We start from the raw sequence: 17,103 nt of genomic DNA, 5'->3' as shown, positions 1-17,103 counted from the left end.
GCTGTGTTAACCAAAACATCCTTACTGAACTCCTGCTGATGATCCACTACTGGCATGCACTGAACACACTCTTGAATTTATAACTGAGAATTGTTGAGTATATTCCATGACTGCAGTTACCTTCCCGGGATTAAAAAAAGAAATCCACACATGAGCACTACACTAAATTCAAACGAAGCAAAAAAAGCCTTCAGGAAAGAATACAGCCAATTCTAACATCAGAATTTTGTTTTCGTTTGCTGGCTTTTAAATCCACAGTAAAAACAAGTGGCAGAAAAATCACTGAAAATTTGTGTAAAATATTCCACCCTTCCCAGAATGTTACTTATCAGCTGCTTAAGTAACCAGTAGTAGCAAGAGAAAAGTCATCCAGTCCATGACCGAACTTAAACCCATCTAAAACTTAAATATATTAATAGTATTAATGGCATTGCAAGATTACCTTTGAAACCTGTTGTCTATTGTTAGTTCAAATACGATTTCATATATTGGCCACACGCTATTTCACCTTCAGTCATCCATTTTGTCAGGCTCCTAATTAGCCTGAGAGCTGCCCAAAATCCTGACTTTTGACCATCCTTCATCCTCATCCTTCTATCTAGTTTTGTTTGCTACAAGGCAATGCTTACAGCTGTTCATCAATATATAACGCTACCCAGGTATGTGGATATGTGGAGACATTTTGCTGAATGCACCCTATCTTCCAGGAAAGGGCACAAAGATTTGAAATATTTACCATTTCTTGTTCTGAAATTACACCAAGACAAATATCAAAAACATTCAAGGTCATATGCTCGCTGGTAAAAATGACATAAACCCTCTTCAAAGTAAGCACCTGCCATGGAAAGTGTGATTCACGAAATAGTAAGCAAGTTAAGGGCAAACATGAACAAAGTATTATTTGAAGTGGCATGATCAAGTGTATTGTAATGCAAAGGGACTTTTACCTCCCTTCCAGCCCTAGTAAAGTTAGAACTAGATCTAGAAAACCAGAATACAAGAAAGAAGGCTGACTGGATGGCATAAGTCATCCATATACAGCCTAAAAAATATTGTGAAAACAAAGAATCTAGTAACCAGCACAAAGACTTTCAGATTATTTTGAGGATTAAGATTTCTGCAGCTAAGAGGCTACTATTAAGAAACAGCTGAAAAGTTCAGCAGGTGCTTAATTACTAAGCTTCAGGTTTTTGAGTTTTTTTCCCCCAGAAATAGAAGCAAGCAAATCCAATAAAGTTATGAAAAACAGAGGAGGAGCACAGTTTTAATCTGTAATCAGTTAACTATATAACTTACTTGTATTTTGCTTAATCTTCTAATCTGCAAATGCTCCACTTGAAAATTTTTAAGTGCGCACCACACAAAGTAGAAAAAGGTGAAAATAGAAGGGCATTCATTTTTAGTTAACGGACCAATACATTCAGTTATGTGAAAAGATAATGGGGAGGCATAGCACCTTCAGAATCAGACTGAACTAGACAGCAATCATCCATTTAAACCTTACCTGATGTTTAAAGTAAGACTTGAGTTACAACCATTTAAGCACTGTCTAACCCTGTGCAACCCAAATCTATTTGGTACCACAAGCAAAGTGGAAATTCCAAAGAGTGTTTCTCATGTTGGCAACACACTATCAGCAGTATTTATTTATTTATTCTAGAAGAGACATCAAAAAAGTCCTGCTCCTCCTCCCATCAGCAAATTCTATTTCTCAGAACCAAGCACAAAGAATGAGTTTTAGTTCAGGTCAGAAAGATACTTCGGAAGGGAATTCCCTCATCCTCCTTCAGCGTACTTTATCTCGCGTCACAGACCTGCCTCAGCCAGAAGTAATCCACTCTGACAATATGCCAAGCAGATTCTCCTGTAATTAGGAATTAGAACCCCTCCACCCAACCCCCTCCCAAAGCAAGGTTTGAACATGCCTAGCTCCTCTTTTCCAATTCATACTCCTATGCTACTCAAACCCAGCAGCACACAGCTAGCTGAAATCAGCCCTGCAGCCCCAGCACCTTCCCTCAGTGAGGGAAGTCCTAGCTGCCATGAGCTGAGCTACTCACACTCTACATGGAATTGCTTCTCTTATCTCTGTAAATTCATGTTGGCCATCAGAAAATGGGAGGTTCCTATGGGTCACTTCAGCCTTGCTGTGCAGCTGTCATTTTACAACTTGACTAATACATCCATATTACAAAATTTTCAAGTCTTATAGGATCTCTGCCCTCAATGCCTCCTAAAAGGAAGTTTCATACGTTACAAAAACTCCTTGTGGTACCTTCACTTTTTTTTGGTAGTTTTCATTTGTTTCAAGATTCTCTGCTACAGTATGTATTTAATGTATGTACCCACATACATGGTAATCTCTTTACGTACTTCCTCCTAACATGTTCCTTTCAGAGTTGTTTCGAGGCAAATTACTTTCTTCTCCAATCACCCCTCACTCACATCAAGCTGAATGCCCCTCTTACTGCTTAGTGCTTCAAACTAATTGCATTTTCAGTCATAGGAACTCTTTGACCATCCTTGTTAGGGTGGATCCTGCTGCATTTGCATTACTTCAGCAGCCTCACAGCAGGGCTCTTCGTGCCACCAAGTTCCGCCTATCACTGCAACCACATGCCCAATGCAAGCCACAAGCATATCCCGAAGATACACGCCTCTGCGGACACCAAGACTCCACAGGCTGTCTGAACTTGCCTTGCTCAGCTGCTGAGATCCCCAAGCCTGAAGATAACAATACCTCTTGGAGATCCAAAGTTTGGCGAGGTCCTGAAAGATTAGGGCCATCTTTCCCTTCGCACACCATCCTTTGTGAAGCCTGATTAGGTCGAAGTGAGAAAGCTGAGCCATCCAAGATAAACACGCATAACAAAAGATGTTAGAGTCTTTGCGCTGGGAGAGACATAATCTTGCTAGGATCTCCTTAAACTGGGAGGTGGGGGTAAAGAAGCTATTTTTATTGCTGAAAGACAGACTAATGAAAAGGAATAACATAAATGGGATACAAAAACCCAACGATCTCCAAATGCAACAGCAAGCCAAAGCTAACATTCCTCACTGATTGAGAATGCACCGTGATGGATATTGGCCTCGCCATCATTTCCAAATTTACATTCTGTTGTACGACAAATATTCTGAAATTTGAGTATAGGTTTGTTATTGTGCTCCTACAGTGCTAAAGAAAGAGGTTTTATCATTGTTTTTGTAGAGTAATATTAATGAAGTCTTATTTCTTAAAAATTTTAGCCACAAGTAGTAATGTCTTATAACATCTTTGCCAAAACGAAGGGTGGAGAGAGAAGTGCTCACGTCACAAATTCTGCATCTTCTCAGTGATGTCACCAGGGTCTTTTTTGGGAAGACTACTAAAAATACGGATCCTCCTCCCCAGTCAGAGGATGCCAGAGGCTCATCTCATTTGACAACCTGCTTTCAAAGTGATGAAAAGTCTTGATGAAGAATATAAAGCCAATTCAAAAATCTCTTCTTGGCTCCTAGAGAGTAAGGCAGCCAGATTCATTTCCAACACACTCCTACTCCTCTGCATCCTGCAGGACACAATGTTCCAGCAACAGCTCTCTTGCTGGGAAAATTTACATTTGTTTGAAACACTTCTAACAATTTTTCCTCTGTCCCTGAAGTTCTGTCTTGGATGAAGAGGAGGAGATAACAAGATTTTAGATTATTTCCCCATAACACTAATGTAGGTGTTTCTGATGAGTTTAATTCCACAGTTCTGCCTATGGGACTAATACTGTCCACTGAGAACACGGAAGGTTGTTCCCTTTTTTCCTTCACATTATTTCCTACTCTTTCCTCAGCTATCTACATGGAGCCCTTATTACCAACAATCCCATAAAGACATACTTAGCCAGCTCCCAGCAGAAGAAAAGGATTAGCTAGAGTCAAAATTCCAATTCGGATAAGTAGGTCCTTTAATATATTATCTCTGCTTCAGCAAGCCAAAGCAGCTAATCACCCCAGCAGTACTAACTCCAGATCTAGATGATTTTGCTACTAGATTTCAGATGAAAGATGTCGTGATTTTTGCCTCCCGGCACTTTCCACAGCAACCAGGAAGCATCTCAAAATTGAAACACCATGCAAAACCAATAAAGTTTTAACAAAGCGTTGTCCATCCAAACTTTGCCTTGTTTCAAGCACAACCAGAAGACCAAAGGAGTTTCTTCAGTTTGGGTTCTTTTTTTTTTTTGAAACTTCTAAACTAATACTTTATGACATCTGAAAGAAACTACATATCTAGTTTCTCACAATGCACAATTCCAGCTTCCAAGTGGAAAGAGAACATTCTGCTTATAAAACACACTATTTACCACAGTGTTAAGGAGTTCACAGGGAGGCTAAGCATTCCTTGTAACATAAGTCTATTATTACCAACTTTTAGCCCAGAAAGGTTATCAATAGCATGCATTTTAAGAAAATTATTTGCACTTTCAGTGCTTTTTAGCACTATTCTGCAGAGTGGTTATTTTGAAACACTTCAAAATTCCACATCAAGCCTAAATTGGAGCTTTAATTGTACAGTTTCCTGCCACTACAGAACCATTCATCAGTGTTTCACGAGATAGGTATCAGAAGCAGACAGTCCCATGTGCTGTACTTTAGGAGTCCCCATACTTAACTAGCAACCTGTTGTGCTAGTGCTTTCCAAGGTTCTCTACATGTAGAAAAACATACTGTATTAGAATGACAAAGTTTCTGATTATTCGAACAGGGTGAAGAAAGTACAGTTAATAATCACAGTTTCGCAGCTGTCTAACAAACCCTGTTTTAAACAGTAGTTCTTCTCCCTGAAGAGCTGAGACAACACAAAAGGCAAGGCTCAACAAAACCCCCCGCACATGCTGAAACTCAGAATGAAGCCAGAGAAGCTAGTTCCAGCATCTGCAGTTGTGAGAGGACTAAGACTGGAAAGGTATTTCTTGAGCTACAGAATCTCTCAGCTTTCTCCATACAATTCTTTCATAAGCCAGTTTTTATTACACGAAAGCCTCGACATTATGAGGTGTTTTAGCCTGGATTACGGTTGCCACAACTCCAGCAGAAAACTGCAAGAGAAAGAGACAAGAAAAATGCTGGAAGGCATCTTTTATATTAACTGATGGACACTAGAATCGAGTTTCTCAGATATTCCACTGATTCAGGAAGCGTAAGCAATATAAAGAGCTCAAAACAGTCCACAGAAGAACATACCTCACCTACCATGCAAACAGGACTATATTTCACCACTCTAAGGCGGAAAAAAAAATAGGATTTGGGTTGTTATCACCTCCAGCAATAGAAGAGAACAATTGAAGGTCCACATGCCTCAAATGCAGAAAAATGGCAGTGGAGCCCTTAATTTCCCTACATTTTGACCCTAAAGCATCACCATTCCAGCACCATCTGGTCACCGAGACAGCTCTGACAAAATATAAACTGTTAACAGAGACAGCATCCTATCCATTCCTTTATACTCTAACCCCTACACTTCAGATGCAGAAGCTTCTATAAGAAAGGAGTAAAGCCTCAACCAAACACAGCCTTTGGACTATTCCTTAAAATGCAACATGTTTTGGCAAATCCTCTGAACTCAAAGGGAACAAGAAGTACTCAGTTTTCTGATTGAAAAAACAGACCTTGTTCAAAGCTCCCCATGTGAGATGGTGAAATCTGCAAGCAGAAGAACCAGAATTAAACTAAAAAGAATATCCTGGCTGAAGGTGGTGGTTTCCAGTTCACAAAATTCACAGCCAGATGATGTGCTGGAAAGAGCTTAAAGGTGATACTTCAGCATAGAGGTTCTCCTCTAAATGCAGAATCCACCCAGTTTGGCGGAAAAATATGTACAGAACAAAGATCTAAACCTGTTTTCATAGAATTTGAATTTAGAAAAATGGAAGGTTTAAATCTTTAACAGAATGAACTGTTGTAAGAAGTACTATCCTTAATCTCTCAGATGGTTTGTGTTCATTTTTAAATCAGGAAGAAAGTCTCCTTCCAGAAAGGAGAAGGAAGGGTGAAGATAGGGGATGTTATGAAATACATTTCTCGAAACAGTGGAAGAAGTGGTCAAATAAGCTCAAGAGACTTCTTCCAGGTCATACCTAAACAGGTAATATATCACCACAGAAATTTGAAGTGAAGAGCTCAACCCAGTGCTGAAGGTTAAAGCTTTTATTATCGCCAGCTTGCATCAATATGAAGCCTCAACCCATGTTTCAGACTTGAGCAAAACTTAACGTTCACATCACAGACAAGTGATCCTGCATCTTTCAAAGTCTTTGTCAGACAGGAGAACAGATGAGCTGTGTCTTGTGTCTCATCCTGTATCAAGATACTTTTGTTACTAGTGTTCCTTCCTAAAATAATCTACCACTATTTAAATCACAGGCAAGGACTTCATTAATTTTGCCAAAGGATATAAATACCTACTGTGTTCAGAGTTAGCTATCAGCATTAGCCTATGACCAGTCATTTCTCCACAATGTGGGAGCCTGACTTTCTCTTCCCTCTCCTCAGCATGAGTGCAGAAAGCACAGAAATGCTCTTGTACAGAGATAAGGAACAGAATTCTGATCTACTGAAGCCTTTACACACGAACTCCACGCTTTAGCTATAGTTACAAAGTGTGCTAACAGTCATTATTTGAAGGCTATCCTAGCTCAAACTAGGTACTCTAGCCCATTTAAATAGTTCAGACCAAGAACCTAACAGGCAATCATCACTTAAGAGTATCACTTCTACTTGTAATCTACATTACTGACAGATTGAAGACAAATAATTTCCCTCTCCACATACTGTTTAGAAAATATCCTATTTGAAAACCAATGGATCATCATCATTTTTATCTCTAGTGGGATACAAAATTCACATTCACTACAAAGTAATTTATAGAGGGAATGTTTGCATATGGAGAAAAGCGTACCACCAACCTAAAACTACTGTTTTCCCACTAAAGCAAATGGTACACAAGACTCACAAGATACTGTTTTACTCTAAGGCTGTGAAATGTGCAAATACGAAGTGGCTCTACTACTGGGATATTTGCCTCACTCCAGTCAGAGAAAAGGCAGGGGAAAAAATTAAAGATAAGCAACAGCATCACCTACTTTCCCTTAGTGACTGCACTTAAAATTAGAAGTCACACAGGCACGTGCTTTAAAAATAGTCAGACCTGAAAAACACATAGCACCGACCCCTAACTTGTGTGTGCAGTAAACACTGTCACTATCACACACCCTGACCCCTGTGAAAGGTTGAAACCAGTAGCAGTGCTGTTGTGTTGCCAAACCCTATGGGCTTGGTGTTAAGGGATTAGACAAATCCTCCCATACACCTCACTCCCCAAATACAGCTATTAAACCTCCTCTTATTTGCCTTCAGGTTCATTCTGAAGAGTTTCAGACATCTGGCTGGCTCATTTAGAATAAAAAGCCCAACTAGTAAGTTTGTTTTTATGATCCCAAGTGTTCATGCTGTAGGCTTCAGGCCAGGTGAAAAACATTTGTGTTAAGATGCTACTTCGTGGCATTTCAGAGATCTAACGAGCTGTCTAATCTGCACACAGGGAAGTCTCCCAAACGTTAGCCTGCATACGGGCATGGAAGTGAAAAACAAGGAACCTATGGCAGATCAAATATTTTTTCAATAAATACTACAGCTGGTGAATTAAAGACACTGCTAAATTTAGAACTCAAGAGCTTAGCAGTGTTCTGTAAATATCCGTGCATCTCGGTGCTTGTAATAACACCAAGTACGCTCCCCCAGCCTTACTGCCCTAATTCTCCATATTAAGAGCAGCGTTTCCCTCAGGACACGCAGTGCTGCAACCAATTTAGGAAAGTTTCAATCTTTGTCTAATAAGTGTAACTCCCCAGAAGATCATTTTGTAACCGTATCAAATGAGCAAGCGTGTCTAACCTTATTTTAGCACTTTTGTATATTGTTTGTATATTTTTATACAAAACCCCAAAACTTAAAGTAAGTTACAGGTAGAGCTACGCAACAAAGTCCTCGTGAGGCTTGCATGCAGTAGTTCAAGCTTTCTGCTGTATTATCTGTCTTGAAAGAGCACAGAAGAGCATTGAGCAGATACCAGACAGAGGATGTCACAGACAAAATGAGTTCCCTTCCACAGCCCCAAGCCTGTTCTCAGTCATGGCTGACCATATGCAATTTCCTACCCAAGAAACTCTAATTCATCTTGCAGGAGACAACATCTCCAGGACTTCAGGAGGCAGCACACAAACATCAAGTTTTCTAACACCAATCCAGCTACCTCTCTGACTAGAAAAAATCTACACACCACACAGCTTTCAAGTAGCATAATTTTTCTATAACATATGCCTCATACATTGTATTACAAATACCAAAACCAAATGCTAGCTTCAAGTTGTTGCCGGTGCTCCTTACAGCGCTAAGCTGCAGTTTGGCAGTTTCCAACTTCTGTTTTGCACACCCATGTAAGTTTTTGAATGTCATAATTACTGAACATGTCCACACTACATATATACTGCTCTTCCACACAGGAACTCTCAGAAACAATCCACCAATACTCAAAGCATGAGCAGTCTGCTCATACTGGAGTTCACTATAGCAATGGAAAGAAATAAAGAGGACAGCAGTACATACATTGATATCCTGTGGACTTTCAACGTTCAACTCAGATGTTGCTCAACGTGTCATCAGGGACATCCCTCTTGCCAGGCTTATTCAGCTACTTCAATAAAAATAAATGCCTTTGAGCTATGCAGCTTAAATTCTCCTGGTTCACTAAACCATTCCAGAAGCAGGGCAACCACTTTTCTTGTCTGAGCATTTAGCCTTCAACTACACACTGAACAGCTTAATTAGGAAATGCCCAGTTTGTGCCTTGAGCTCTTTAAGAAAGGGGTACACAACCGCAGCAGATGTATCTAGGAAAAACTTTTGTAACTAATGGAAATCTCAGGTAACAATGGAAGTTACACCACATAAGAGAAGATGACTACACTAAATCAGGAAAAAACAGTTTAAGATGAACTCTCCTGAACTACATTGGTGCTTTTTGCTTTTTAACACTGAAAATAGATCTTCTGCTTGAAAGAAAATCTCAGTATTTTCAGTGTGCGATACCACAACCCTATCAGATGTTTAATGAATGAGTCACTAATTCTACAAGCAAGGTCTGTGGAGAGATTCATTTGCCAAAGTGGATTATTGAAGTCACTAAGACTCCAAGCTCACCCAAAGTAGAGGGTACACAGTTACTCTCACCCAGTAGAGGGTACACAGCCTTAATGCAAAAACCATGCTCCTGGATGGGAAGCAAGTGGACACAAGGTGCCAACCAGCACACATGTATCACAGACTGTGCTTCGGTTAGTATAGTGCAGTTTTACCTGAGCCCCAAGAATGCTTGACGAGAAGTGAAAGTTGGGAAGGAGAAAGTCTTTTGTTTTTAATCTTTACTGACCAGGACATAAGGCGGAGGCTTGAAACAGTGGCAGGTAAATTGCTTGACTAGCAAGTCAAGCATGTACATCTGCAGACAAAACCAGTGCAAGAGAGGACAGGACCATGAGTGTTTAGACAAGAAATCTGTGTCCTCCCCACTTGGGCAATTATGCTTACAGATGACTGCATTCTGACAAGATCAGCTCCCGGTAACCAAGCTGAAGGACAAAACAGTAAAGATTTTAATCAGATACAGTCAACAGCAAGAGAGATGCAAGCTTGTCCTTTCAGCTCTTCACTTGAAAACTCTCAGCCCTCCAAATGAAAGATTTCAGATGAAATCTTTCAATACTGATAATAGTACACTTTATCTAAACACACTCCAAAATAAGCCTCTGAGATTACATCTGAGATTCTGGCATCTTCACTCTAGCAAAGGTTAAACATGCCATAGTCTGTAACGAGCAGTAATATGTTTTCTGCTGAAGTTCTGAAACACCAAACCACTGCGTTCAAGGGAAGTCAACGGCTGAGCACCTGAACCCAAAGAGTACTTCAGCGATAAACAAGCTTCTGACAGCTGCAGCCTACTCTGCAGGTGCAAAAAAACATTTGCTTCAGTTGGGTTCAGTTTAACAGTTCACCTAGTTCAGAATCTAGAAAATGGTTTGGTGTTATTTGATCCTGCTGAAGGGAGCAGGAAAGGGAAGATCCCAGCCTCCCCAGCCTTCTCTCACTAGTTCTGCAGTCCTGCTGGAAACACCGCTCATGGGCAGTCAAGATCATTAGAGTCGTACATTATTTTCAATTAAGTTTATTTGAAATGCTGTTTTGAAGCTTCTCAATTAATCCAATTTATTTAATGCAGTCTTATTTAATAAAGACTTTGACAAACAAGGTACATTAAATTTAATATCTCACTTCCAATCCAAGAGCAACTGAAGTATTATGTACATCTTACTATGTCAGAAAAGTGACATTTAATCAATTTTTACATCTGGACACCTACCTGTGCGACCTATTGTAGGGTAACTGCTGTAGCAGGGGGCTTGGACTCGATCTCTTGAGGTCCCTTCCAACCCCTGCATTTCTGTGACTCTGTAATATACATGTCATCATCTGCACTGTTTAACACCTCAATTCCAAGAGATGCTGCCTTACTTTTGGCATCACGCTGGAGGTCAGAAGTAACCATTGATGTGCTCTCAGCTAGGATTTTACAGACCAACATTAAAAGTTTTTAGAAAAGGATTACCAGACTTTTTAAGCCTCTTCTGAATTTAAGACTGCAGCACGATTGTCACGGATAGATGCCTGTCTCCTTGGTGCACACAAAGGAAAGAAATGGTTATAAGAAATTATTACACTTCATAGCCCGTGGCATTAAAACTGTACTTGACTGCATCTGGGTGATGAGGATCAACTGCTAGATATGTGTAGGTCATGCACAGTGCAATGTTTAGAGCAGAACTGAGGAAACTGCTGGAAAGTGGAGATGAAAGTTTACAGGGACGGAGGTTGGAAGAACAACAATGAAAAGTATTTCCAGAACTGTGTCAAACAATTCCAAAAGAGATGGGGCTTGTGGAAACTCTTCTCTGGAAAGTTCAAGATTTTTTTATGTCGATTTAGTTAGGATTTTGCCAGGCTGTTACATGACAGGTTTGAGCCCAGGCAGCAACAGACTACTTAAAACTTTTGGACATCAGTTTCAGAAGTTTCCCTTCAACCTATTTGTGCCTTCAAAATCAAAGAGTCAGATTCACATTACTGGTGCCCTAAATCTCAGTTTTAAGCACTAAAAGGTAACGAGGAGGTGAGCAGCACCCAACCAGGTTCACTTTGACATCCCAGCACAGGGCTTAGGGACAGGAGAGAAGCCACTGAGGTTACACAGTCAAGTTCAATGACTTCTGATGCTGGCAGGCAAGTAAAGGCTCTACAGTGAGAGCAGTTCTTGTTGGATAACCATACCCAAAGAGAAGCTATCAGCAGTGCCCAGGAGAACATACCAAGCAGGAATCCAGTTCAATTCACTGAGTTCATTGTTGGTAACAAAGGATGGAAGACAGAGCGACCTCGGGACAAGCAGCAGAAAAATAGAATGAGCTGCAGGACAATTACAATTCTGCACAACTCTGACATGCTGGAAAACTGTTCTGATTGATATCAGATAAAATTCAACTGTGAAAAGTGTTCTTGGGCAGCATTAACCAAGCAAACAGCAAGGTGAGGGCCACAACAGAAGGTTGCCAGCTGTGCTGGAGCAGCAAGCTGACCTTGAAACAAGGGTTAAGCTCTTGTAGGAAAGTCAAATGTTTGGAGATGCATAAACAAGAATGCACATGAAGCAGCCTTAACCCAGTCAGCCCAGGAAAGTCTCACCTAGAATACAAAGTTGGGCTCCAAGCACCACACTTGAAGACCAATGCAAGCTAACTTAGGGATATAAAAAAAGAAAGAAGAATTAGGGCTGAAAACAATATGATCTCCCATGAAGATATGAATACACTGCCTTTACATAGGCCAAAATCATCACAAGGCCAAGGGGCAGGGGAGCAGGGAAGATGTGGAGAGACAAAACACAAGAAAACAGGAAGATGACAAAAAAAACAGTTCAAATATTTTTAAAAGATTACTACAAGGATAAGAATAGCTGTCCCTCATGCCCATGGGATTAGACAGTAAGCTTGCACTGCAGAAAGGAACATGTCTAGTTCTGTATTCAAAATGAGCTTTAATGCCAAGGACGAGCAAAATGCTGAACTGAGGTAAAACTAGAGCTGGTCAAACTTTACGAATCACATTAGATGCACAATACAGCCATTAGGCTCACAACCAGCCCACATCCTTTTCAGTCGCTTTTTGGGGCTACCTCAATTTCAAGCTACTTGCTTATCATCCAACTAGATACTTCTCTTTTGAATGAGCTAGACATCAGTCTTATTTTTCAGAAGACAACTTCACCATTTCTAGCCTAGTATTTGCTTTGTCCAGATGCCTTTGGCGTATGGCAACAGAGAAGTCATACCTGCTCCATATTTTGCTCTCGCAGAAATAAGTCCAATTATATCTCACAGCAAAATGAGAATTTCAGCAACATTGCTGTATGCTGTTGGTATCCTTCTGCTCTGACCAACAGATTCCAGAATCAGATGCCTTCTGACAACCAAGAAGCAGCAATCCAGTGATGCAACAGCTTTCACTGTGGCGTCACAGAGCATCCTCACAAGAGCACATGCACACATCTTTTCCTGCAGTTATAGCCTTGGGCTTGCTTACAACTTCCCGTGCATGGAGAACACTGCATACAAATCAAATACTCCAAATTAAAAACTGACAGATACAGAACCCTGAAGATATGGAACTGAAGCAGACAGCATTAGCTACAGCCAGTCAGAGGAAGTCTGTGCCTGAAATAAGTTATATGTTCACACTGAAACTGCAAATTTTGAAGTCATTAAACTGGGGAAAAATGAACTAGGAGATTAACCACAAATAAGACACCTAAGAAGCATACAACAGATAAAATACTATGTATTTTTCCTCCTCTGTAATAGCCCTGGTAGTATAGATTTGTATCTGGAGAGCCATTTGATTTAAAGGTCATCTCTCTGAACAGATTTGCAAGAAAACTTAGTAAGTGCAACAGCAGCCTGTCTCACCTCCAGAGTTCAGTGATTTCTTATTCAAACACTGAGGCAGACAAGCCTGGTTAGGATGCAGTGCTGATGGAAAACATGTTAAGCAAGTACACACCTAGCTAAGCTCAAGTGGAATACCATGTCTAGAGATGTGAGCAGCCATGAGCTTAAGCTTCATGCCCATGTTTCAGTGATGGAAGTATCTTCCTCTAACAGGAGCTCTGCTGTTGTTATTTTACCCTTCCAGGCCCTTACAGAAAGCCACAGCACTTCAGTCCCGAAGTTACCCATGCTTCTCAAATTCATCAAGTAGCAACTTGGTTTTATTTCCTGTATTCTGAAAAAGCAAAGATGAGGTTCTGGGTACCGACCCGTTTCTCTTCCCCACTAGAAGAAATATACACCATGTTTAGCCAGTTCAGTGATTAGCTACTTACCAAACGCTGTTTTCATTACTCCTCTCTCCTCCTCCTCACAAACAAATGATGCTGTGAAGCACAGCAGTATTCTTAGGGCATGCTTATGCAGCACTGTGCTCCATTCCAAGCAGGACATAATAGTAGTGGCAAATAATTACTTAAGACTGTGATAAATAAGCAAAAAGAATTCTGTTCCAGGGCCATTTGGCCAAGCACATTTCCACTATTCCATGTTTGATCCACATCCTACACCATAGCGGACTCCAAACACACCAGCCTTTTTCACATTCTGCATGTGACTTCTAGAGTCTGGAAGTTGATAAAGCAGCAGGGTTTGACAGATCCAAATGACATGCAAGTTTTTTGCTTCTTCCTTCAAGTTTTCACCCCTCTAAAATCAGAAGAGGTCAAATCAGAAGCCTCAAAGGAATACATCTGTCAGTGGGAAAGCAGGGGGAGTTAAAGGAAGCAGTAACTTTAAGATGAGAATTTGCCCTATGTGCAAGCTTTGACAGATAGAATAAAAAACCCAAGTATCCACTAGTAACTGCATGAAGCGCAAGCAAAACAGGAACACTGCAAAAATGTAAAGCCACAAACAAGATAACAAGACATAATATAAGTGCAGAGTACCGAAGGAAGAATTTAGTACCATTGACCTCAACACAAACTGCACATAGAAGAATTAAACATGCCATAATAATAATCTGAACTGCCCAATTAGGCTGAAAAGCACAGTTACCATACAAATTTTTAAAACCTCCCAAACCCCTCAAAGGCATTAAAGCTGTTCACAATGTTATTTGAGATGCAAATTAGAGACCTAAAGTTAATATAGAACCAACAGAAGCTCCTATTATTCCTGTTCTTGGCTCAAGGGAAGGTGACAGTAGAAGAGGAGCCACAGCCCTGTTGCACGAGGTCCCATTAGGACAGTAAAGGTTCTTGTTTGCTTTTAAAGTTAACCCACTTTGGCATTAATACAGAAATTTCTGAATTATAACTGTGATCTTCCATAAACCCGTAAGTTTTAAACACACTAAGAAGTAGCAGCAAGCCAACTGCCCAGGCTGGCAAGGAGAAACAAGTTTTCTTTGGGAAAGAGGAACTCACATCCTGTCTTCCCAAATCACAGACCTCAGCACAAAAGTAAAGGTGCAGATGCTGCTGCTGCAGTCATTCCACCAACCCTTCCCTGTACCAGCTGGGTTCCAATTTTAAAGCTCAGCAAAAACCGCTTTCTTCCATCTCAGATGCTTTTCTTGCAATGACATGCGTTTCTGACTGCACCCAGACAGTTCTGCAAACAACACTTCTAATGACAGCTCTAGGCAAAATACAGTTTGGTTTCACACCCCTAGCTCTATCTGTACCCACACACATCTAAGGGCAATCATCATCTCTGGCGCTGGGTGAGGGTCTCTGCATGCTCCCAAAGCTCTGGGCCTGCAATCTGACTTATCATGGCAAATAATCTTCCCTGCACCAGAATACTAGAGGTTCATTTTCACAGGTCTTCAGCCAACATTGTCATACCAAATTCAGAGCAACGATGCTAACATTAAGTAATCAGAATCCTTGCTCTTACCACTAACATCAGTAAGCATTACAAAGGTGATGAACTGTGATTCAATAAAATATAACAAATTCAAGCAGTGCAAAGCTAGTTGTATTATTTTGGTTTTGCAATTCAGTAAGTTTTCTTTATACACAGTAACGAAACTTTCTATATATTCTAAAGTGTGATCTTCAGCTGCTTGCATAAAAGAATACTGCTGTCAGGAAACCAAGAGCCATAACCCAGATAACGTATTTAGCAACAGCCCTGCCTGCTGCCTCACCCCGAGCTAGCAATTCACAGAAACACGGCCTTCACAAGTTATTTCTGCCCACTACAAAACACTGACAGTTGTGACTTCCTTGCCAGCTTGTTGATGACATTATTTCACGAACTGATTGACTCGAGAAAAAAAAAACAGTAGAAAAGATTTAATATTAGAGCGCTGACAATTCTCTTCATTTTAGGCTCTTCTACACTTGCATAGTACATGAACAACAGATGACAAATGTAGTAATCTAAAAATAGCCCAACTTCACTTCATAGAAATAAAAGTTTTCTTCTAAAAGAACATAACTTGTATGCTCGCAGGGAAGAGGGGAACTCAGTGCTGCCAAAAGGCAAAATTGCTGTGTATATTATCACCTCCAAACTATGCAAAAAGAAATGTAAACAACAACATAAGTACTAATACTTTCCATTAAAGGTTTAACGAGACTTCTCACTGCTATTTAAGAAAATTCAAAGCAAATACAGAAAAGACAAAATCTATAAACAAAACCCAAAACCATCATCAAAAAAAGTGTGAGAGCAAAAAAAAAAAAGAATCATGTTTGGAAAGTTTTAAGTACACATGTTTCTAAAGGGAATAACCTATCAAACCGCAGGAGGTGACCAGAACTGCCATCATCACTGCTAGCACAAAGGAATGCAGATTGGGGGAGGCAATAGAGGAAGGGGGAGAAAGGAGAGAGAAGGGGAAAGGGGTCGGTACTAAAACAAGGGAGCTATAATAATGGTTACCAGACTCTGAAGGAATTCTTATACAAGAGAACCAGCCCCACACACCATTTTAAAATAAAACAATCAATGCAATCAATTGAAGTAATTTGAAAGTTAAACTTCCCATCTCTCAGCCCACTGCATTTCCACAAATTCAGCTTTATGCCATGCACTAAGCTTCTGAAGATTTTAACACAGATGTTGCAAATGAAGGTATTTCTTCTTTCAGCCTCCTCATCCTTCCCAATCACCACACAAAACAGCTTTCAAGAGGAAACACAGAAATTTACTATGCCCAATCTAAGACACTTATTTATAATTACTTAACTAACTTTAATTCTCAAGTTAAGAGACAATGAGTTACACACTGGCAGATAGAGGCTGCTGGGACAGGCAGATGGCCACAGCACAAGGTGGCCTGGAACCGTCTCATTAGGGAAGGATTTTGTAGATTGTTTTCAGTTTATATCTAATAGCCAGCGTGCACTTCCACACACTGAAGAGCCTTGTTACTGACTGAAACGAGGGATGATTAAAAATAACACATTAATACAGATGCATTTCCCAGAAATTCAAAATAAATGAGCAGCAAACCAATTTTTCAGTTTGCAGTTCCACCTTAACCACATGGAAACCACCTTATGTAAAGCTGATCTGGATGTACGCTTTGGCTCCCTAAAAAACTGATTTTCTGCCTCCGAATGTGAGTCTCCCAGGCATTTCAGAAGCACAATAGTTGTAAAGATACAAGCTCTTGTATCATGCCCATTGCACCTCCAATAAAACCAGATCACAAGTCACATGCTCTGTCAGGAAAGTTTCTGCCATTCAGGAGACACTGTGCTCCAGATTTCCTAAGCCTGACCCGAAGCAACCACCCTACTCATAATTAAAACCTATCCAGAAATATTTCAGCTCACCACAGTGTGCAGAAATCTTCTGTTTCTTGCCAAAAATGGCCTGGATGGAAATGTTTCCTAGCAGTTAGGAAATGAACTTGAGGCAGCGCAACCATAAGGGCTGTAATCAGTGTTCTCAGGAG

The 17,103-nt window shown here is 40.4% G+C and overlaps 1 protein-coding gene across 5 annotated transcripts in view; it reads right to left on the bottom strand.

The window, feature by feature from the left end:
- The window catches only part of FAM53A (family with sequence similarity 53 member A), a 66,770-nt gene that overhangs the window by 48,560 nt on the left and 1,107 nt on the right, over nt 1-17,103 (bottom strand). Inside the window, exon 1 of one of the 5 annotated variants that reach the window (XM_021394735.1) lies at nt 12,470-12,621. The exons of the other annotated variants lie outside the window; for them this stretch is intronic. The gene's annotated coding sequence lies outside the window, so the exon portion shown is untranslated. Of the gene's footprint in view, nt 1-12,469; nt 12,622-17,103 lie in introns of those variants that run through there. 5 annotated transcript variants of the gene reach the window in all.

Source organism: Numida meleagris, chromosome 4 (assembly GCF_002078875.1).
Source record: "Numida meleagris isolate 19003 breed g44 Domestic line chromosome 4, NumMel1.0, whole genome shotgun sequence".
Lineage (NCBI taxonomy): Eukaryota > Metazoa > Chordata > Aves > Galliformes > Numididae > Numida > Numida meleagris.
This window is presented reverse-complemented; position numbering and strand designations above follow the sequence as displayed.